Raw genomic sequence first — 8,351 nt, 5'->3', positions numbered from 1 at the left:
ACAGCCCAGCTGATGAGAGAATGCCACAACTCAGCCAGTGAAAAACCACTACATTTTGAACTCCCAGTTTACTCCAACAGACATTTTGTTTATAACAGCTCCTCTCAACTCCCTGCTTTCTTCTATTAAAGAGTGTTTCTTTTCTTTGCTCTTCAGACTTGCCCATTGTTTTGCCATAGCTTGCCTGTCCTGGATTGTAATTCTTTGCTAATCATGAGTAAACTAATTTTGCTAGTGAAATAAATGACAATTTTATTTTTTATTTTTTAAAATTTAATTTAATATTAAAAGTATTTTATTTATTTGTTTGTTTGTTTGTTTATTGATTGATTAATTGATTGATTGTTGGGGGGGGAGCGGAGGGAGCAAGAGAGAGAATGTCCAGCAGACTCCCCACTGAGAGAAGAGCCCAATGCAGGGCTCAATCTGACGACCCTGAGATCATGACCTGAGCTGAAATCAAGAGTCAAATACTTAACCAACTGTACCACTCACGTGCCCCTTAATTTAAATTTTTCAGTAATCTTACATCCAACATGGGGCTTGAACTTACAACCCTGAGATCAAGAGTCACATACAACACTGAGTCAGCCAGACACCCCTGTCAATTTTATTTTTAAAGTTAACCCTTTTATCTTATCATATTTCCCCATGACTTTTCATTCTTCATCAAGCCTAATATAAAAACACTCAGGTTTAAGTGTTTTTTTGGGGGGGGGGGGATGTCTTAATTTCCTTATGAAGTCTCCCATGTTATGTAAAACTTAAATGTGCTTGCTTTTCTCTTATTAATTTGTCTTTTGTTGTAGAAATCCAGCCAAGAACTTGGCAGGGTTGAAGGAAAAATATTTTTTCCCCTACATTGACTTCCAGAAAAACAGTTCAGATAAATTTCAGCGTTGTCATAGGTACTCCTTATGTGTTAGGCTGTTGGGTTCACATGGGCTTTTTTTTTTTTTTTTTTTTTTTATAAACATATATTTTTTATATACATATATTTTTATCCCCAGGTCTGTGAATCACCAGGTTTACACACTTCACAGCACTCACCAAATCACATACCCTCCCCAATGTCCATAATCCCACCCCCTTCTCCCCAACCCCCTCCCCCCGGCAACCCTCAGTTTGTTTTGTGAGATTAAGAGTCACTTATGGTTTGTCTCCCTCCCAATCCCATCTTGTTTCATTTATTCTTCTACCCACTTAAGCCTCCATGTTGCATCACCACTTCCTCATATCAGGGAGATCATATGATAGTTGTCTTTCTCTGCTTGACTTATTTCGCTAAGCATGATACGCTCTAGTTCCATCCATGTTGTTGCAAATGGCAAGATTTCATTTCTTTTTTTTTTTTTTTTTTTTTTTTTTTTTTTTTTTTTTTTTAAAGATTTTATTTATTTATTTGACAGAGAGAAATCACAAGTAGTTGGAGAGGCAGGCAGAGAGAGAGAGAGGGAAGCAGGCTCCCTGCTGCACAGAGAGCCCGATGCGGGACTCGATCCCAGGACCCTGAGATCATGACCTGAGCCGAAGGCAGCGGCCCAACCCACTGAGCCACCCAGGCGCCCCAAGATTTCATTTCTTTTGATGGCTGCATAGTATTCCATTGTGTATATATACCACATCTTCTTGATCCATTCATCTGTTGATGGACATCTAGGTTCTTTCCATAGTTTGGCTATTGTGGACATTGCTGCTATAAACATTCGGGTGCATGTGTCCCTTTGGATCACTACATTTGTATCTTTAGGGTAAATACCCAATAGTGCAATTGCTGGGTCATAGGGCAGTTCTATTTTCAACATTTTGAGGAACCTCCATGCTGTTTTCCAGAGTGGCTGCACCAGCTTGCATTCCCACCAACAGTGTAGGAGGGTTCCCCTTTCTCCGCATCCTCGCCAGCATCTGTCATTTCCTGACTTGTTGATTTTAGCCATTCTGACTGGTGTGAGGTGATATCTCATTGTGGTTTTGATTTGTATTTCCCTGATGCCGAGTGATATGGAGCACTTTTTCATGTGTCTGTTGGCCATCTGGATGTCTTCTTTGCAGAAATGTCTGTTCATGTCTTCTGCCCATTTCTTGATTGGATTATTTGTTCTTTGGGTGTTGAGTTTGCTAAGTTCTTTATAGATTCTGGACACTAGTCCTTTATCTGATATGTCGTTTGCAAATATCTTCTCCCATTCTGTCAGTTGTCTTTTGATTTTGTTAACTGTTTCCTTTGCTGTGCAAAAGCTTTTGATCTTGATGAAATCCCAGTAGTTCATTTTTTCCCTTGCTTCCCTTGCCTTTTGCGTTGTTCCTAGGAAGATGTTGCTGCGGCAGAGGTCGAAGAGGTTGCTGCCCGTGTTCTCCTCAAGGATTTTGATGGATTCCTTTCGTACATTGAGGTCCTTCATCCATTTTGAGTCTATTTTTGTGTGTGGTGTAAGGAAATGGTCCAATTTCATTTTTCTGCATGTGGCTGTCCAATTTTCCCAGCACCATTTATTGAAAAGGCTGTCTTTTTTCCATTGGACATTCTTTCCTGCTTTGTCGAAGATCACATGGGCTTTATACGCCTTTTTATGCAAAGGTAGAACTTCCTGTAGAATATTTCTAGTCTGTACATATTTTTTGAACATCAATGATTAGAACCAATGGTTTCAAGAAGAGTATTTTAGATAGCAACCAGGAGAGATCTGTTTGAGGAAGTCATTTTGGAACAGAGATCTGAATTCATGAAGTAAACAGCCCATGTGAAGTGGAAAAAATATTCCAGGCAGAAGGTACAGAAAGTGCCAAGACCTTGAGGCAAAGATGAACATATGGACATAAATGAGACCACCCAAATGAGAAAAGCAAAGGGCTACTCAAAGGTTACTAGAGCAAGGGAGAGAGCTACCGTTACTTGTGTTTCACAGAGATTTAAAAGCAGGTAAGGAGTAGGAAAGCTTTATTGTGGGAGAAAAGGATAGCGTCAGGTATCCTCTGATTGGAGACTATTCACATGGGGAAGTTAGAAGTACATATTCACTGTCTCCGATTGGTCCTACATTGGTTGCCAGGACGAAAATTAGGAAAGCTGTCATTTATACATCAAGTCCTGGCTGTGTTGTGCTGATTGTTACAGACTATGGTTTTGCTTCCTGGACTAGATGCCTACCAGTCTAGCTTACAGAAAATAAGTTGGGTTCTTGGGCTGGTTTTTGCAGATTGTCAGGCAGATTTCTATTTTTTTATTATTTATTATGGAGGTATAACTGACATACAATGTTATATTAATTTCAGGTGTACAACATGTTAATTCAACAATTCTATACATTACTCAGTGCTCATGATGACAAGTATAGTCATCTTCTGTAACTATAAAACATTATTATATTACTGACTATTTGCTCTGTTGTAATTGCCATCTCTGTGACTTCTTTATTTTATAACTAGAAGTTTGTACCTTTTAATCCTTCTTATCTATATGCTCTGTCCTCCCACCCATCTCCCCTCTAGCAGCCACCAGTTTTTTCTCTGTATTTAAAGTCTATTTGGGGGCTCCTTGGTGGCTCAGTTGGTTAAGCATCCAACTCTTGGTTTTTAGCTCAGATCATGATCATAGGATCATGAGTTTGAGACCTAGGTCAGGCTCTGTGCTCACCATGGAGTCTGCTTGAAGGTTCTTTCCCTCTGCCCATCCTTGCCTCAATCAATCAATCAATCAATCACTCAATCTTTTTAAAGAGTCCTTTTTATTTGTTCATTTGTGGGTTTTTTAAGATTGCACATATAAGTGAATCATATGGTATTTGTCTTTCTCTGACTGACTTATTTCACCTTAATATAATATCCTCTGAGTCCATCCATGTTATCACAAATAGCAAGATCCCATTCTTTTTTATGGCTGAGTAGTATTCCTGTGTGTGTGTGTGTGTGTGTGTGTGTGTGTGTTTGTGTGTGACTTCCTTATCCACTCATTTATTAATGGACACACAGATTGTCCTGTATCCTTTCTATGGTAAATAATGTTGCAATAAATGTAGGGGTGCTTTTTGAATTAGTGTTTTTGTTTCTTTTTTATTTCTTTTCAGTGTTGCAGAACTCGTTGTTTATGCACCACACCCAGTGTTCCATGCAATACATGGAACTCTCTTAAGCAATCAGGGTATGCTAAGTCATGTCAGTCAAGGTTTTGGTCATGTATCTAACTACCTATTAGGTTAAAATCTATTGCTAATGGACTTTTTTTTTTTTTTTTTTTTTTTTTTTTTTTTTTTTTGCTGACATCTGGGAGCTTAGGTGTTAGCTGCCCTTTGCCTATGATATTGACAAGTGCTTTTGCGGTTACTTGTCTTATTTTAGGACATTGTGCAGAAGTCATTTCTGCAAAGGCTGCAAAGCAGAATGTTAGGGCTCATTTATGTTAGCTGTCCTGACTCCATATTTTCTTGTTGGGGGCACCAGCCCTGACTACCCATCTGTCCAACTAACTCCTAACATTACTGATGAAGAAAAAGTTTGTGAATGTTCCCTCATGAAATCTTGTCTACCTATGCAGATGACATATGCTGCTTGAGGATAAAAGTGGCACTTAGTCAAGTTTTCCTTCCACTGTGCTTACCAGAGGATTATATATCCAGGGCAAACTTAAAGGAATATTTCTGACTGATTCTGCTAAATAAATTGAAAAAAAAGTTTTTGATGCTAGGTCACCAGGCAGTTTCTAATTGAAGTGCCTCTGTTCTATTACTTCCTGCCCCTTCTTGCTACTTGAGTGTGAGAAATGCTGAACACTTAGCAAATCTACATTTTCCTTCAGGGGATAAAATGACCCGTTTATTGATGTCATTCTAGGCAAATTGGCCAGATATCATCACTGGATGCAGATATTTACATTCATCTGAATCTAGAGTTAAAAAAGTACTTTGCACATTTTGCTCCTGGAGAAAAGGACAGAAATCAATACCCACCAGAGAATTGTCATTGAATTGTAGATTAGATACAAATCTGTTGGTTACGGTCTCATCCTAAACTATTTGCTAATTACCTGTAGGAAAGATCTGGTATAATTTAAATCTGGAGTTTGTGGCTTCTTGTCAATTTGCAGATGTAACACAGGGACCTTTTCTCCCGTTATTCTATCATGCTCTTCCTATTAGTTACAATGCTATATGGAGATACAAGGGAACAGTAATGTTCTGTTAGTGATGGGATTTACATATGAAAAGCAAGTGATACATATTCAATTGTCCCTGATTCCGAATCTCATCATTATTGCATTAGTCAGTGCTGTGTAACTACCTTGTTCAGATTGATTATATACATGAATCCAATATAAATGAGCTCCTTCCATTACATTCTGAAGAAACAGTTATCAGTATATTTAAACTGCTTTTTAAACATTTCCCATGGTTCTTTCCCTAATTATCACATGTATCTGAATGGCAGCAAGTTTTCCTTTGTTATGTCCACTGTCATTTCTTCTACCTTCAAATTTGTGCTACAGGGCTAAATTTATGACAGCACCACTATTCCCATCACAACCTGCTATGATAGCAATAGCACACATATAATTTAATAATGATCAAGCAAAATGAAAACTCTGATTAAAAATAAATGGAGGGACACCTGGGTGGCTCAGTCAGTTGAGCGTCCAAATGTTGATTTTGCCTCAGGTCATGATGTTAGGGTCCTGGGATTGAGGCCTGCATCGGCCTCCGAGAGGTACAGACTCAGCAAGGAGTCTGCTTGATATTCTCTCTCCCTCTGTGCCTCCCCCAAAGCATGTGTGCATGCTTTCTCTTTCTCTCAGGATAAATACATAAATACGTAAATCTTTAAAAAAAATAAATGGAGACATTCAAACCTGAATTCCTACTAACAAATGAAAAAGATTATAAAGCGGTCCTAGGATATATGCTAGAAGAAAACATTTGTTTTATTCCAAAATTATTATGATTATCCTTATTTTCCTCAGGTAAAGTAAAATCTTCCTAACTTAGGTTCTATCAAATCAGAAATTTTCAGAATTCAACAACTGCGAAGAACAATGAGGAAAAACTTTGGTAAATAATGAATACATAAAAAACAATGTTACTGTCACATTTAGGCTTGGAAGTGAACAACTTGTTTATTAAAGCAGCCTCCCAACTGTTAAAGGAGCCTACCCTCTCTGTAATGACAACTAAAATGTTCACAGTATGTATCAGTCTTTGATGTCTTTTAGCATCCAGTTGGGGGTAACCAGGATGAACTGCTTCTGGTTGGAACAGAGTAGGCGAGCCAGGTTATGGAATTAGATCTGCCCCCTGAGCAAATTCAGCTAGAGACCCCAGAGGAAATGCAGTATGAGAGTCAACATATGGTATTTAGCCATGCAGTCAGCTATCCAGTATGACTGGACATCTGCTAGGCACCAGGTTCTGTGGCAGTCACTGAGAATGTAAAGATTAATGTCTTCCATCAAGAGGCTCACGTCTATGTAAATGAATAGATTGCAGTGCAGTGATTAAATGCAAGAATATAAGGGGTGCCTGGGTGACTCAGTGGGTTAAATGCAAGAATATAAGCAATTATAACCATCGAGTCACACAGAAGCAATAGACCTTGATATTGGGGACAAACCAAGCTATTTTGATGAATGAATGGCAGTACATTAAAGGTACAGACGTGGAAGGGGTTTTCCAGATGGAGGGAGCAGAATGTGATCTGGAATGTATCATGAAAGAGAAAGTAATGGCTTGTTTTTCACTCTCTTACCATTGTCTTTTAAAGAGCCAAAGTTTTGCGGACACCTGGGTGGCTCAGTAGGTTAAGTGTCTGCTTTCGGCTCTGGTCATGATCCCAGGGTCCTGGGACTGAGTCCCACATGGAGCTCTTTGCTCAGCGTGCAGCCTGCTTCTCCCTCTTCCTCTGCCCTTCCACCCCACTCATTCTCTCTCTGGAAAATAAATAAATAAAAATCTAAAAAAAAATAAAGAGATGAAATTAGATGAAATCCAATTTATCATTCTCTTCTGTTACGGACTGTGCTCTTGCTGTCAAACCTAAGAAATCTTTGCCTAACCCAAGGTCGCAAATATTCTCTCCTATATTTGCCTTTAGGAGTTTTAGGTTTGTACATCTAGGTGCAAGATCCATTTTGAGTTAATTTTTTATATGGTGCAAGATATGGATCAGAGGTGTGTTTTTGCTTATGGATATTCACTGTCATTTATCAAAAAGGCTTTTCTTTATCTACTGCTTTGACTTTGCACTTGTCAAAAATTAGTTGTCTGCAGATGTCTTGGTTTATGTTTGGACTCTGTTTTGTTCCGTTGATCTATTTGTTTACCTTTGTGCCAATAACATACTGTCTTGATTCCTATAGTTTCGTAATAAGTCTTGGAATCAGATGTTATCCCCTAACTTTATTCTGTTCAGAATGATTTTGGCTATTCTAGGTCTTTTGCATTTCCATATTGTAGGGGCCCAGGGCAGCCTACCCTCAAATACACCACAATAGCATACTGATTACTTTGAATTGAAGCTACTCAGGAAAAAGCCAGTGCAAGGACACTCAGATCCCCTCTCTGTCTCCCTGAAAGCAGAAAATAAATCACCCATATGAAAAATACCCTCCCCATATTAAGAAAGAAAAAAAACATTCTTACCACCTGAGATAGGGACTTTAAAGTTGAGAAAGATGTAGAAATAAGCCTTGTTACTTTTTACTAATCTACTCCCTCAGCCCAAATTCTGCTTAGAATTTCTTACTAATTAAAACTCCCAGGGCGCCTGGCTGGATCCGTTGGTGGAGTGTGCAACTCTTGATCTCAGGGCTGTGAGTTTGAGCCCTGCACTGCGTGTAGAGATTAAGTAAAAATAAAGTCTTTAAAACAAAACAAAACAAAACAAAACAAAACAAAACAAAAAACAGGACTCCCAAAACCCCTGTTTTCCTTATCCTGTAAATTCCTCATACATCTATTGTCTCTCTGAAATGTATATACACCGCCTGTCTTAGTCATTTCTTTAGGTTCCATTTTCATTATTGGGCCTCCGTGCATATGTAATAAAACTTTGATTTTTTACGTCCTGTTAATCTGTCTCCTGTCGATTGAATTCATAGTCCAGCAGGAAAACGTTGAGGGCATGAGGGTAGGAAGGATTCTCCCTTTCCAACAACATGAACTTTAGAACCTCCCCATCAATTTCTTTAAAAAAAAAAAAAAAGCTTAGGGGCGCCTGGGTGGCTCAGTGGGTTAAGCCGCTGACTTCGGCTCAGGTCATGATCTCAGGTCCTGGGATCGAGTCCCACATCGGGCTCTCTGCTCGGCAGGGAGCCTGCTTCCTCCTCTCTCTCTGCCTGCCTCTCTGCCTACTTGTGATCTCTCTCT

The sequence above is a fragment of the Mustela lutreola genome, chromosome X (genome assembly GCF_030435805.1).
Source record: "Mustela lutreola isolate mMusLut2 chromosome X, mMusLut2.pri, whole genome shotgun sequence".
Lineage (NCBI taxonomy): Eukaryota > Metazoa > Chordata > Mammalia > Carnivora > Mustelidae > Mustela > Mustela lutreola.
This window is presented reverse-complemented; position numbering follows the sequence as displayed.